This window comes from Delphinapterus leucas, chromosome 16 (genome assembly GCF_059928025.1).
Source record: "Delphinapterus leucas isolate spDelLeu-1000000601 "Yukka" chromosome 16, BTC_Dleu_Yukka2, whole genome shotgun sequence".
Classification (NCBI taxonomy): Eukaryota; Metazoa; Chordata; class Mammalia; order Artiodactyla; family Monodontidae; genus Delphinapterus; species Delphinapterus leucas.
This window is the reverse complement of record NC_143144.1, coordinates 69,859,590-69,876,332: the sequence shown is the minus strand read 5'-3', so window position 1 is coordinate 69,876,332 and position 16,743 is coordinate 69,859,590. Positions and strand designations below refer to the sequence as shown.

Genomic DNA, 16,743 nt, shown 5'->3' with positions numbered 1-16,743 from the left:
TAGATCCATGAGCCAGAAAATACTTTATCTATGCAATTTCAAGGCACATAAAAACCCCAGTGAATAAATAAAATGTTCTTGTTTTCTTTATACAGAAGCTTTAAAAATTATCCATATAAATAGCTTGGCCTTGAAAAGACAGATTAAAAGACCTAAAGGCTATGGCTTCAGATCACTTATACAGAACAGAAAATGAATGCTTTTCTTTATTGGCTGGGCAAGTTTGCTACTAACTAAACCTCTATAAACACATTTGATGACAAAGATTTAACTGGAATATATGAAAAAATTCAGTGTTTTAAAGTGATACACTTATCAACTAATTAACGTGCCACAATACAATAGTTCATGTACTTTGCCAACATTCTTTGTGTCTATTCACGAATCACACATATAGAAGGTATAGTTAATATGCAGTATAATTTCAAAGACTATAAAATTTTATAAATACATAATTTTAGTCAAGGGTATGAAAGTTCTCAGTATCTTTCTAAAATTGGGGTAAATAAAATGTGTGAAGAGGTTTTTCATATTTGTTTATAATTAGAACTACTGAGGTGACTTCAAGCCTTTCTTACTTATTTGAAGAAAATCTTAAACTCCACTGCAATTAAAAAAAAATTATCAAGAAGACTTTGGATCATATTTACTTTATAAGCAGATGCAGTTACAAGTTGTTAACTTCCTATATACCCTCAACACAGTTGTGGCCAAACAGATGTTTCTAACACATCCTCCTGCCCCCAATTCAAATTCTGCTGCTGGAAGTTATTACCTTGAGGCTGCCATAAAAAGGGAAGTGGCGTTACCCCACGTGTGGCTTAAGAATCAGGCAGTAACTTTTAGGCCAGGTACCTGCCATCTCCTCTATAAAGTCTTACCTGACCGTGGGCCCCAGGGATTTCTTCTTCTTGTCCCCCACTTACCATTTTATCTCTCACTGACCGTACAGCACAAGTTACTATGTATTGTTGTTTCTTAAAAATATTAAGGTACCTAGGAGCAAAGTTTTGAGTTTGTTGAATCTCTGATGACTAACGGATTCCCTTTGACACAGTAAACATTAAATATTTGCTGTTGAGGATATTGCTGTTAAGAGGCTGCTAAAAACATGGTTTCTGAGGCTAATACCAGGGTATTGGTCCAACTTTGCTCCATCCTGGTGGAATGACCTTGGGCAAGACTCAACTTTTGTAGGTCTCAATTATCTATAACATAAGGATAATAATGACGATACCAAATCACAGACTTCTTATGAAGGTTACATTAAATGAAATAATATATGTGAATGTGCCTTACAAACTATAAGGCCCTATATATATTTTACTTGTTCTGACTGTCTCTAAGGACTTAATTTTGATAAATGATCTGATTTCCCAAAGAAAGCATCCCTGAAAAGTTTCTTGTTAAACTTTGCAGAAAATTCAAAATAAGTGTTTCTTGTAGACCAATACATTTCAAATAAGCCAGAATATCAAAGTAATTAAGTGGTTTTTAGCTAAGACATGGTACACAGTTTTGTGACAATATCTTGTTTCTCAACTTTTTTGGAGTTGGTTGTGGACTATTTAGAAAATTTTATGGAAAATTCTCAGAATGATGGATATACACACATACACAAATATTTTCAGGAAACTCCAGTGGTTCAGAGACTCTGTGAAACCCACCCCAGGATAGGGATCACTGCCTTACACTCTGAGACAGAGAGCATGGTTTTATGAAAGTCCTTGGGGACCTGATTCAGACACCTTTGACTGATTTGAGAATTGAAAAGCTGATAGGTTTCTTTTTTTTCATCATGAAATCATTAAGATATCAGAAGATGGAGAGTGGCTTTTTCCTATGTAATCTATAATTGTATAAGAAACTATGCTGTTCTTTCATAATTCTAAGCCTCTTCAATGCTCTTTTAAAATTTTTCATAAAATTTACCATTGTTGCATTTTTTCCATTGATATTCATACTTCAGTTCCAAAGTTCTTCACATAATTTTACAAAAGAAGCCACTAACTTTTTAAATAGCATATTGAGGTTAAAAAAAGAAAACGCCTCCTGTCATTTCAGCTACTACCTTGTCAAAAAATGTTAGAGATAATTAAAAAAAAAGAAAAGAAAACAACCTCAATTACTACTAGTAAGGTGGCCAACTTTTGCAGTTTAAGAAATATTTTAATTACATTTCTGGATATTGAACATCTTTCTTTATAAACAGTGTTTTATTTCTTTTTTGTTTCCATGAATGCAAAGAATTCTTTCTTAATACCTAGATGACAAAAATCTCAAGATGTACACAGTTGTTTCTTATTATGGCTTCCCTGGAAAACATTTCTGGGAAGGCACAATTCCCAGCCACTTACTTTGTTTACAACAGACAAAACTGCTTGTGTGGTATAAATAGGAGTCTGTCCTTAAATGCTGCTGAAAAATAAAATACAGCCATGAAAGGGGAGCTATTTCCTGCCCCCAACGTGGCTTAAAAAAAAAAAACTTAGCTACTTTAGGAACAGCACCAAAGCATAAATAATAATTACCAATTGCCACACAATAAAAGACTAATTTTACAAAAAAAAAAAAAAAAGAAAAAGAAAGAAAGAAAGAAAAAAGTGGCTACATATTCCAGAGATGCCCTCAGAATTTTCAGCATTAGAAGGTTTTCTTATCCTGCAAGATTATGAAACCCCTTTTTGTCCTCCTGCATTTGCGATGTATATCTATAACTCATTCTTGTTTGTGCAGATAAGCCTCGCCTTGTCTCCCTAACTGCACTTTCAAAAGAAGATTCACAGTTGTTTGACTTTTGATCTAGGGAGCAGCTAGCTCGACCACCTGCACTGTGCACGAGCTGTTACTGAGCTCGCTTTGTCCCATCTTATAACACAGTGAGCCTTTTAAAATTGATGTGTGAATACACTAATTTACAATGTGAGCGTTCAAACAAAAAAAATATGGCGGCGGCGGCGGTGGTAGTGGCGGCAGCAGTGGCAGCAGAAGAGGAAGGGGGAGACTGGTGAAGCGGGAAGCCCGGACACTTGCTTTATAAAGTTCAGATACCGTTCACTGCCTCTGGTATTTAATGAAACAGATGGCCAAAGGCCTCCCTCAGCTTACCATGGAGCAGACAGTGGTGTAACGGTGTGAGGGCATGGAACTGTAAAATGTTGTTTGGTGATGGTATATGTTAATAAATAGCCCTTTACAAGGGGGGTTGAGGGCTCCATTACTTGTTTATAAGGAAGGCCTAGGGCTCCCTGCTTCCAGTTAAGAGCTCAAGTCTGCATTCAAAGGAAGTGTTGATGGTGAAGGTGACGTGCACCCTTCATATTCTACATTGCATTAAAGGATGACATGTTTCCTGGGGAAAAAAGGGAAAATCATAAAAGAAAGGTAATTTGCGAATTAGCTCAAACTGTGGCTCACAACCAAGGAAAATATAAGATGTTTTTCCATTGTGATTAAATAATGGACAAAAATAGTCTGTTATTGTTAAGTTACTTATTTTATCTTTGAAAGAACATGTTTACATTGCAGCCAAGGGGTTTCAACTAAATTACATCCAAGAACCTAGACAGCAACTTTGAAACTATTCTTAGCCATTCTTCCAAAGACCATTCATTGGCCAGGCCCAGGCCGGGGAAGCGTGGCCCTGTGCTAAATGCAATGAGGCTCCTGACCGCCAGGGGCTTACATTCCAGACCTGAGGATCCCTAAGACAACTGGTCACACGGAAACTCCTCATTCCCCTCCAGACAGGGATCTGACATGAGAACTGTCACCCCCTCCCAGTAACCAGTCTATCAAGGCCTGTCTCAGCAGCATGAAAGGCTATGCTTGACCTCAACTAAAGGTTACTTTCATTTTATCTAACACCGTGGGCCCTCTGACTGTGTCGCCTGCTTTGCTTTCAGGTAGGACATTTTCCACCTGTCTGGATATCTGCACAGGCATTTGTTGACAGTCCATGCTTTGGGGGGAGTAAAGCGATTCCTGGTTTTGTTTTCTCTTTTACTGGGATATCCTCCCCTATTTATTTCAGCTGGTTGCACAACATTGTGGGGAACCATATAAAGTCCCTTGGGGGATGAGGGAGGGGATAAAAAAGATCTAGAAGAAAATAAAGACTTGGTCATTAATAACTAACTACAATGCACACAATGCAAAGCAGAAGATGTTAGAGTCTTGTGAGAAATACAAACTCCCCTGAAGGATCAGAGCAAAGACAGTTTGTTTCTGGCTGGGAGACTGATGAAGGCTTGATGAAGAGAGGGGTAGTTCACCTGAGAGCCAGAGTAGAGATAAAAGTTCACCTGAAACATTCTTAAGATAACATCTGTTGTTTTTGCCCACCCAGGATTTATTCCCCTTTTTAGTAAAAGCCCTGGATTTTTCTGAGGTAACTGCTCTCAGTCCGTGTGTCCATCTGCTACATGAGGTTCCAGGTCTAAAACGTCAGATCACAGATTAATGGGGACCGATCCAAAATAGTGGGATGTAGTAAGGGTTTGTTCATTGTTTTCAAGAACCATCCAGAATGGTTGTCTGACTCTCTGAGGCTACTAATTCTCTATAGAAGAAGGGTAACAGTCCAGCACGGTAGGAAAAACAGTCTCTGGAGGCAGACCACTTCTACAGAGCTGGATAAAATTTAACAGAAGTTCCTTATTTCTTAAAATGGGAGTAATGGTATCTGCCTTACAGAGGTGTCATGAAGATGAAACAAGATAATGTATGCCAAGTGTCTAAAACAGTGACTGCTACCTAGGAGGTATTGGTGAGTGCATGCGTAGCAGTGGTATTTGTTATTAAAAGATAGAGTGTGGTGTAGAATAACGGCTCCTAAAATTCTGAATTTCCCAGACCAGTAAACTGTGGGGAGAGAGGGGAAGGTGGGAAAACTGATTGCTAATGTTTAGTCCTTCCAAGGATTTCCTTTTCCATTTGCTGTAACAATCAACTATTTTAAGGAAATTGTTGACTATCACAATTATTTTACAGAAGAAATGGAATCATGACAAAGAGAGCAGATAACAGTAACAATTGGCATAATGAAAACTCACTAGTTTGTTTTAACTCTTCTCATTTCACTACTAGTTAGTGAAAACTGACTCTGAGAACCTTTGGTGTAGTGCATTCAAAAGAGATAGCTAGGGCTTCCCTGGTGGTGCAGTGGTTGGGAATCCTCCTGCCAATGCAGGGGACATGGGTTCGAGGCCTGGTCCAGAAAGATCCCACATGCCGCGGAGCAACACAGCCCGTGTGCCACAACTGCTGAGCTGGCGCTTTAGAGTCCATGAGCCACAACTACTGAGCCTGCGTGCCACAACTGCTGAAGCCCATGCGCCTGGAGCCCATGCTCTGCAACAAGAGAAGCCACCGCAGTGAGAGGACGGCGCACTGCAACGAAGAGTAGCCCCCACTCATCACAACTAGAGAAAGCCCGTGCACAGCAATGAAGACCCAACGCAGACAAAAATAAATAAATTAAATAAATTAAAGAAGACTGGTTCAAGATGAGCCCCACGTCAGGCTTCCCAACCTGTGGGTCTGGCAACGGGAGTAGGAATTCCTAGAGAATCAGACTTTGAAGGCTAGTGGGGTTTGATTGCAGGACTTTGACAGGACTGGGGGAAACAGAGGCTCCACTCTTGGAGGGCACACGCAAAGTAGTGTGCGCATCGGGAGCCAGGGGAAGGAACAGTGACCCCACAGAGACTGAACCAGACCTACCTGCTAGCGTTGGAGGGTCTGCTGCAGAGGTGGGGGGGTGGCTCTGTCTCACAGTGAGGACAAGGACACTGGCAGCAGAAGTTCTGGGAAGTATGCCTTGGTGTGAGCCCTCCCAGAGTCTGCCATTAGCCCCACCTAAGAGTCTGGGTAGGCTCTAGTGTTGGGTCGCCTCAGGCCAAACAACCAACAGGGAGGGGACCCAGCCCCACCCATCAGTAGACAAGTGGATTAAAGTTTTACTGAGCTCTGCCCACCAGAGCAACAGCCAGCTCTACCCACCACCAGGCCCTCCCATCAGGAAACTTCCACAAGCCTCTTTGATAGCCTCATCCACCAGAGGGCAGACAGCAGAAGCAAGAATAACTACAATCCTGCAGCCTGTGGAACAAAAACCACATTCACAGAAAGATAGACAAGATGAAAAGGTAGAGGGCTATGTACCAGATGAAGGAACAAGATAAAACCCCAGGAAAAACAATTAAATGAAGTGGAGATAGGCAACCTTCCAGAAAAGAATTCAGGATAATAATAGTGAAGATGACCCAGGACCTCGGAAAAAGAATGGAGGCAAAGATTGAGAAGATGCAAGAAATGTTCAACAAAGATCTAGAAGAATTAAAGAACAAACAAACAGAGATGAACAATACAATAACTGAAATGAAAAACACACTAGAAGGAATCAATAGCAGAATAACTGAGGCAGAAGAACGGATAAGTGACCTGGAAGACAGAATGGTGGAATTCACTGCCACCGAACAGAATAAAGAAAAAAGAATGAAAAGAAATGAAGACAACCTAAGAGACTTCTGGGACAACCTTAAACGCAACAACATTCGCGTTACAGGGGTCCCAGAAGGAGAAGAGAGAGAGAAAGGACCCAAGAAAATATTTCAAGAGATTATAATCGAAAACTTCCCTAATGTGGGAAAGGAAATAGCCACCCAAGTCCAGGAAGCGCAGAGAGTCCCATACAGAATAAACCCAAGGAGAAACATGCCGAGACACACAGTAATCAAACTGGCAAAAATTAAAGACAAAGAAAAATTATTGAAAGCAGCAAGGGAAAAATGACATATAACATACAAAGGAACTCCCATAAGGTTAACAGCTGATTTCTCAGCAGAAACTCTACAAGCCAGAACGGAGGGCATAATATACTTAAAGTGATGAAAGGGAAGAAACTACAACCAAGATTACTCTACCCAGCAAGGATCTCATTCAGATTCTATGGAGAAGTCAAAAGCTTTACAGACAAGCAAAAGCTAAGACAATTCAGCACCACCAAACCAGCTCTACAACAAATGCTAAAGGAACTTCTCTAAGTGGGAAACACAAGAGAAGAAAAGGACCTACAAAAACAAACCCAGAACAATTAAGAAAATGATAATAGGAACATACATATCGATAATTACCTTTAACGTGAATGGATTAAGTGCTCCAACCAAAAGACACAGCTTGCTGAATGGATACAAAAACAAGACCCATATATATACTGTCTACAAGACACCCACTTCAGACCTAGGGACACATACAGACTGAAAGTGAGGGGATGGAAAAAGATATTCCATGCAAATGGAAATCAAAAGAAAGCTGGGGTAGCAATACTCATATCACATAAAATAGACTTTAAAATAAAGAATGCTACAAGAGACAAGGAAGGACACTACATAATGATCAAGGGATCAATCCAAGAAGAAGATATAACAATTATAGACATATAGACACCCAACATAGGAGCACCTCAATACATAAGGCAACTGCTAACAGCTATAAAAGAGGAAATTGACAGTAACACAATAATAGTGGGGGATTTTAACACCTCACTTACAGCAATGGACAGATCATCCAAACAGAAAATTAATAAGGAAACACAAGCTTTAAATGACACAATAAACCAGATAGATTTAATTGATATTTATAGGATATTCCATCCCAAAACAGCAGATTACACTTTCTTCTCAAGTGTGCACGGAACATTCTCCAGGATAGATCACATCTTGGGTCACAAATCAAGTCTCAGTAAATTTAAGAAAATTGAAATCATACCAAGCATCTTTTCTGACCACAATGCTATGAGATTAGAAATCAATTACAGGGAAAAAAAAAGTAAATAACACAAACACATGAAGGCTAAACAATACGTTACTAAATAACCAAGATATCGCTGAAGAAATCAAAGAGGAAATCAGAAAATACCTAGAGACAAATGAAAATGAAAACATGACAATCCAAAACCTATGGGATGCGGCAAAAGCAGTTCTAAGAGGGAAGTTTATAGCTATACAAGCCTACCTCAAGAAACAAGAAAAATCTCAAATAAACAATCTAACCTTACATCTAAAGGAACTAGAGAAAGAACAAACAAAACCCAAAGTTAGCAGAAGGAAAGAAATCATAAAGATCAGAGCAGAAATAAATGAAATAGAAACAAAGAAAACAATAGCAAAGATCAATAAAACTAAAAGCTGGTTCTTTGAGAAGATAAACAAAATTGATAAACCATTAGCCAGACTCATCAAGAAAAAGAGGGAGAGGACTCAAATCAATAAAATTAGAAATGAAAAAGATGTTACAACAGACACCGAAAAAATACAAAGCATCCTGAGACTAATACAAGCAACTCTATGCCAATAAAATGGACAACCTGGAAGAAATGGACAAATTCTTAGAAAGGTATAATCTTCCAAGACTGAACCAGGAAGAAACAGAAAATACAAACAGACCAATCATAAGTAACGAAGCTGAAACTGTGATTAAAAATCTTCCAACAGGGCTTCCCTGGTGGCACAGTGGTTGAGAGTCCGCCTGCCGATGCAGGGGACATGGGTTCGTGCCTCGGTCCGGGAAGATCCCACATGCTGCAGAGTGGCTGGGCCCGTGAGCCATGGCCACTGAGCCTGTGCGTCCGGAGCCTGTGCTCCGCAACGGGAGAGGCCACAACAGTGAGAGGCCCGCGTACCGAAAAATAAATAAATAAATAAATAAATAAAAAATCTTCCAACAAACAAAAGTCCAGGACCAGATGGCTTCACAGGTGAATTCTATCAAACATTTAGAGAAGAGCTAACACCCATCCTTCTCACACTCTTCCAAAAAATTGCAGAGGAAGGAACACTCCCAAACTCATTCTATGAGGTCACCATCACCCTCATACCAAAACCAGAAAAAGGTACTACAAAAAAAGAAAATTACAGACCAATATCACTGATGAATAGAGATGCAAAAATCCTCAACAAAATACTAGCAAACAGAATCCAACAACACATTAAAAGGATCATACGCCATGATCCGGTGGGATTTATCCCAGGGATGCAAGGATTCTTCAATATATGCAAATCAATCAATGTGATACACCATATTAACAAACTGAAGAAGAAAAACCATATGATCGTCTCAATAGATGGAGAAAAAGCCTTTAACAAAATTCAACACTCATTTATGATAAAAACTCTCCAGAAGGTGGGCATAGAGGGAACCTAGCTCAACATAATAAAGGCCATATATGACAAACCCACAGCAAACATCATTCTCAATGGTGAAAAACTGAAAGCATTTCCTCTAAGATCAGGAACAAGACAAGGATGTCCACCCTCACCACTATTATTCAACATAGTTTTGGAATTCCCAGCCACAGGAATCAGAGAAGTAAAAGAAATAAAAGGAATACAAATTGGAAAAGAAGAAGTAAAACTGTCTAGAGCTAATCAGAAAACTACTAGAGCTAATCAATGAATTTGGTAAAGTTGCAGAATACAAAATTAACGCACAGAAATCTCTTGCATTCCTATACACTAATGATGAAAAATCTGAAAGAGAAATTAAGGAAACACTCCCATTTACCATTGTAACAAAAAGAATAAAATACCTAGGAATAAACCTACCTAGGGAGACAAAAGACCTGTATGCAGAACACTATAAGACACTGATGAAAGAAATTAAAGATGATACCAACAGATGGAGAGATATACCATGTTCTTAGATTGGAAGAATCAGTATTCTGAAAACGACTATACTACCCAAAGCAATCTACAGATTCAATGCGATCCCTATCAAATTACCAATGGCATTTTTTACGGAATTAGAACAAAAAGTCTTAAAGTTTGTATGGAGACACAAAAGACCCCGAATAGCCAAAGTGGTCTTGAGGGAAAAAAACGGAGCTGGAGGAATCAGACTCCCTGACTTCAGACTATACTACAAAGCTACAATAATCAAGACAATATGGTACTGGCACAAAAACAGAAATATAGATCAATGCAACAAGATAGAAAGCCTAGAGATAAACCCACGCACCTATGGTCAACTAATCTATGACAAAGGAGGCAAGGATATACAATGCAGAAAAGGCAGCCTCTTCAATAAGTGGTGCTGGGAAAACTGGACAGCTACATGTAAAAGAATGAAATTAGAACACTCCCTAACACCATATACAAAAATAAACTCAAAATGGATTAAAGACCTAAATGTAAGACTGGACACTATAAAACTCTTAGAGGAAAACTTAGGAAGAACACTCTTTGACATAAATCACAATAAGATCTTTTTTGATCCACCTCCTAGAGTAATGGAAATAAAAACAAAAATAAACAAATGGGACCTAATGAAACTTATAGCTTTTGCACAGCAAAGGAAACCATAAACAAGATGAAAAGACAATCCTCAAAATGGGAGATAATATTTGCAAAGGAATCAATGGGCAAAGGATTAATCTCCAAAATATGTAAACAGCTCATGTAGCTCAATATTAAAAAAACAAACAACCCAATCCAAAAATGGGCAGATGACCTAAATAGACATTTCTCCAAAGAAGACATACAGATGGCCAAGAAGCACATGAAAAGCTGCTCAACATCACTAATCATTAGAGAAATGCAAATCAAAACTACAATGAGGTATCACCTCACACCAGGTGGAATAGGCATCATCAGAAAATCTACAAACAACAAATGTTGGAGAGGGTGTGGAGAAAAGGGAACCCTCTTGCACTGTTGGTGGGAATGTAAATTGATACAGCCACTATGGAGAACAGTATGGAGGTTCCTTAAACAACTAAAAATAGAATTACCATATGACGCAGCAATCCCACTACTGGGCATATACCCAGAGAAAACCATAATTCAAAAAGGCACATGCACCCCAATGTTCACTGCAGCTCTATTTACAATAGCCAGGTCACGGAAGCAACATAAATGCCCATCGACAGACGAATGGATAAAGAAGATGTGGCACATTTATACAATGGAATATTACTCATGCATAAAAAGAAACAAAATTGAGTTATTTGTAGTGAGGGGGATGGACCTAGAGCCTGTCATACAGAGTGAAGTAAGTCAGAAAGAGAAAAACAAATATCATATATTAACGCATATATGTGGAATCTATAAAATGGTACAGATGAACCGGTTTGCAGGGCAGAAATTGAGACACAGATGTAGAGAACGAACATATGGACACCATGTGGGGAAAGCAGGGTGGTGGTGGTGGTGGTGGTGGTGGGATGAGTTGGGAGATTGGGATTGACATGTATACACTGGTGTGTATACAATGGATGACTAATAAGAACCTGCCATATAAAAAAATAAAATTAAAAAAATTAAAAAAAAAAGAGACAGCTAAGTTCATAGTCTAATTCTGTACATTTCTATGTATATGACTATTGATAGTTTACTTCACTAAGCATTGTTATTCTCACCTGTAAAATGGGGATACGATGCTTCCTTCACAGGGCTCTTAAGGATTAGATCTGATGTGTGTAAAGTATGGTTAGGGTTAGACACACACCTAAGGCAGCTGGTAGAGTTATCACTGATAGATAACTTTAGATGCTGTATTCGAATGTCTAATACAATACCAAAACTCTATGTTTAAAGCTACAAGAATGTTATTAAAAAGAAACATATATAAAGAAATCCAAAGTCGTTCTTTCATTTGGTAAAAACATCACCCATGTCAGCCTTGAAGGGGTCATAGGACGAAAGCAATGAGTCAAGTGTATGGTAATAAATTTACTCACACAATAAGGACCAAGGTTTTTAAAAAATAATTTTCTCTTTGTAGCATTATTCTAAGCTTAGAACTTAAATCTGTTAAGTGTAAAGGATCTGCAACAAACTGAATCATTTTGTTCTGAAAGAATAAGCACTTGATTAAAAACTGAAGAATATCTTAGAGGCTAAGATTTTGCTGCACTAATTTCAAGTCAGGGCCCACTCATGTTCACAGCTAGTAAAAGCAGGCCAAGAAAGAGAAATGACATAAAGAGAGAAAAGCAAAAACCAGAAAAAAAGAGGATAAAGGTAAGACACTTTGCAGTGCATAAAAATTGAGAGTAAATTCTCAAGGACATTTTTCTCACAAGTCTTGAAAACTCTCTACTGCTGAATTTTCAGACATCACAATAAGAACAATTAAAATATAACAGAATGTTTCCTGGGCAAATGGGGGGGCGGGGACGAATTTTTAAAGAAGATTAAAAGCCATAGCATATTTCTTTAAGAATAAGTTTGTTTAATAAAAAATTATATATCTATTGCTTATAGAAATTGCATTGGTATTTCTGATATATTTACCCTTAGGAATCATTCTGACAGTACATTTAAGTTTTCCAGATGTTTTTAACTGTCTTCCTACCAAAGCAACGAAACCATGTTTAAAATGTAAAATGTGATAACAGTGATAGGTGGCAGTTATTCCCCAGATGGGCTCAGAAGTAGCTCTAACAAAAATACATGTATTAAGTAGTAAGAGGATTAAGTTATTCCAGTTATAAAATAAATAAGTCATGTGGATATAATATACAGCATGGAGAATATAGTCAATAATATTATAATAATTTTGTATGGTGACAGATGGTAACTATATTTGTGGTAATCATTCTGTAATGTATAAAAATATTGAGTCACTATGTAGTACACCTGAAACTAATATAATAAGTCAATTATATTGCAATTAAAAATGTATAAATAGTGATAGCTGCATCAACTTCATTTAATCCCATCTGTTTTGTTTATATTATAGATTAGTTACAAAACACCTCTCAACAGCTACCTATTTAAGAAAGTTACTACATACATGATGGAAGGATAAGCAGAATTCACTTTTTCAAGGAAACATTCTGCTATTGTGTGTGTAATTCTGCTATTCTGTATTGTGTGTGTGTGTGTGTGTAAATACTAATACTAGTAGCAAATATTGGTAGTGTGCACGAGAGAGAAAATTGTTTGATATTAAGATAATCATACAGAAAAGGTGTTTTAAAAAATGTTACATATGTCATTTCCTCTCATAAGTCTTTTGCCAGCATATACATGTGGTCAATGGGTCAACATAAACTTGTAACATGTCCTCCAAATTTATGTCGACAGAGATTTCAAATTATATTTCAAATTTCTAAGGAATCCTTTAGATACTTTTAGAAACAAACATACAATTACTGATAAGTTATTCACTCTTCAGAGGCAAAAAGAAAATAGCATCATGATGTCCTTTGTTTGCTGACTGAAAATCTTGAAAACTTCTGTTTTCATTTTCACTTCCTGCTGGTACTGTTTGATCTAATAAGACCTCCCAGTCAAATGTATAGGAAAAAATATACACACCAACATGCACGTACAGGCAAATATATATGGAGAGCAACACTGAAGCCTCTCAGTGCTACCTGAGGCACTTTAAAGACAACCAATTAATGACAGTCTAATTTTCTGGAAGTCAACGAAAAATCCTTTTTTTTGACCCCCGTCATTGCATGAACGGTCATGTGTTTCACGACAATTTTCATTATTATCTGAATACCACTTTATTTAAAACTCTGTCTACAGAGTCAGGAAATGAACAGTTTATCCCCAGGTAGCTCTTCATCTTATGTCAAGACAGAATAAAAATTACTTTTCGGGAAATCAGCTATATCTGCATTCCGATGTCAAGTTTTACTAATATAAGTTTGAACGGACTGGTTTTTTCCTTTGTTTTCTTTCTTTTGGTGATATAGTACAGTTACATGAAGAACATTTATTTAGGTTGAATCAGCTGTTCTCTCACTAGATATGTCTCAATATTCTCTGCATAGTTTAGTTTCTTTCAAAACTTATGATTCCGTAAGTCATCCTCTATTTCTCTATTGTTTTCAAACTTATTGGTTGTATAGCTACTGAAATCATATTTTCTATTGGTTCTTTGTTTTCCTGGCACCCTTTTTAATGATCAGTAAGGATTAACTGGACTTGTAGAATCTTCCATAGCTTCCTTGAAAATGAGATACTTTTATGAATTCCTGAGCCACTTTATATGCACATATTCTCTACTAGACTGAAGTACTCTGAAGGCAAGGATCCAAACTGATTTCATTTGAGGAGCCCCAAGTCCTTGTATTCAGTATATTTACTGAATATTTACTGAGGAAGTGAGTAAGGAGAAAAAAAGAAAAGAAGGAAGGAAGGAAGGAAGGAAGGAAGGAAGGAAGGAAGGAAAGAAGGAAGAAAGGAAGGAGGGAAGGAAGGAAGGAAAAAAAATTTTTTTTTACCCCATTTGAAGTTAATGAAAGATTAAAAAGCACAAATGGTAGTGGCTGCCACTTACTCATTTTTATTTTCCTATCTACCTTTAGTCACTCTTAGAAAATCGGGTGGATTATGTACAAACTTTGGCACTGCTGGAACACTGGTTTCACCTGTCTTCACAATAAACTAATCAATATTAGCAAAATGACTCAAATGAGGGACCATGATATACCATTCCTGTTCATTTTACAAATTTAAAAACAACCTAAGTTTAAAAAATTAAAAATAATCAGCAGTCTTTCTTTTAAATAAAATAATTCCTTGGTTTGGTATATTGTAGAATACTTAACTATCTTCGGTCATAAAGAATTTATCATATGAAAATCAAGAAGCTTATGTAATATGCAGGTAAGCACCTACCCTGAACAAAGAGGACATTCATTTCTTGTATGTATTTATGCATTTATACAGAGAAGCACACTTTTCAATATTATAACTTTTCTTAAATCAGAAGCACCTGTTGACACATGATACAGTTGTGTAATTTTGGTAAGATAACGTGACTTCTCTTTCTGAAATAAAACCCCACCAGTGCTGGAAGTGAGTGCCATGTGAATGGGAGGGATGTAACAGGAAGCAAAATCAGAGCAGTAAGTAGAAGACTTCCTATTAGAAACATAAACCCTGGTTCCACTTTCTATCTAGAGACTGTTTTTCCAGGGAATAATAAAAAATAATGAAGTGAAGAAGTTGGTAAAATATTTTTGCCTGTTCCCAAGTCCAAAATAAATTGTATATCATGTGGGATAGTAATTAGAAACTAAACCAAAACCACCATCTACATTTGGTTCCCGAAGACTCAGGTTATAGCATTGATTAAAAGTACCTGGATACCTTGGCTGATACCAAGATCCCAGTTGTGCTTAGTGAAAAACACAGTTACCAATGTGCACAGGTGGACTTAAGAGTTTCCTTGGCTCAGACCTAGCAAAAGGTGATGTCCATCTGGGGATTTTTATTTCTGTTCATACCCTAGACAGAGCCCAAAAGGAGATGAGTCAGTGATTGACTGAGTTTGCCTACAAAGAGAACCCCAAGATTTCAGCAGAGTAATTTTCTTCTGTAGGCTTATGAAACAACCCTGTTAGTATGATTTTTCTAAGGAAAGCCCAGTCAAAGGTTACAGACGTGGTTTGTGCTTCACCCTCTCTAAATGACTTGCAAATTTATTCAAACACAATATGAGGAGATGCGTTATTTGCTGAAATAACTGTCTGCAGTGTCCTGCACAAAAGGGTGAGGTGCATCAAGCAGAAATGTGGACAGAAATACGTTGGTTTAGAAACCCATAAATCCTTATTTGAATCTGCCAACCTGAAAGCCACATAGAGCCTGGATAAACTATTTTTCCTAAATGCTACGTCTGATTAAGCCATACCATTAAATGACAGCTGAACTTTAACATTAATATGATATTATTTAAATAACCACATGATTTTTTTTTTACACTAAAAATGATGAATGATTTCTGGACAGCTCAACTGACATAAAGCGGGAGGACTCTTTAATGAGATTTGACAAAATGGAGACATATGCAGAATATTCGTTACAGCTCACATTGCAGGGGCCCTCCCAGGGAAGCAACAGAGAATTTTCCCGTTTTTTTCTTTTTTATTGTTTATATGCACTGAAGCATTCCTTTCAATTGCCACTTCTCTGTGGGTTTTGAATTTTTCTAGGTCGTTTACATATTACCCCTAATCTGAGAATTAGGTGGTTTATGGTTTTGAATTGGGGACTGTGGGTGTAGGAGAAGGAGGGGCATGTGGAGTGGTGTCAGCGTGGGCTGGAAGTGTCCCAGGAACTTAACCTTGCTCCTGGGGAGCCTGATAGAGGAATCACATCGCTACTTTGGCCTATAGAAGACTAAGTGACCATACCTTTGATTGATTCTTATCAAACTCTAACGCAGCAAACATACGTTTAGCAAATGACTATACATGGACACATGATCAGAGAGGACTGTACTTACCCTCAAATAGCTGTCACTATAGCATCAATGACAAACAAGACTCTCTTTTTAAAATTCCAATTAAGCTATTCTAGAGGCGATTCTCAACATTGCTCATTCATATTTCTAGCCACAGTTCCAAACTGAAGGTTATGCTAGATGATAGTCTTATTTGGTAGATTCTGAATGCAATAATTCCATGCTGCATATACCTAAGTCAAAAGCGACCCCAATTTTCGGAACAATGAAAACATTTCTCACTCCCCTCCAAAATTACAGAACGTAGAACGTTACCTACGTGCATTCATTTACTTTCACATACTCTCCCAAATATCTTCCATCAATCAAAGGTTAGTTTCACATATAAAACATTAACATTTGTTTGCTCGCACATGTGACTGCACATTATTCAGATATCCTTTAAATTAAAAAAATCTTTTTTAAGTATACATAAAGTCAGGATGTTTCCCCAGACTCTCTTAAAAAAGAAATGAAAACAAAGCAACAGAGGCA

General features: G+C 37.6%; 1 protein-coding gene across 13 annotated transcripts in view; it reads right to left on the bottom strand.

Moving 5' to 3' along the window:
• Positions 1-16,743, bottom strand: part of VTI1A (vesicle transport through interaction with t-SNAREs 1A) — a 368,921-nt gene that overhangs the window by 148,312 nt on the left and 203,866 nt on the right. The window lies entirely within an intron of this gene.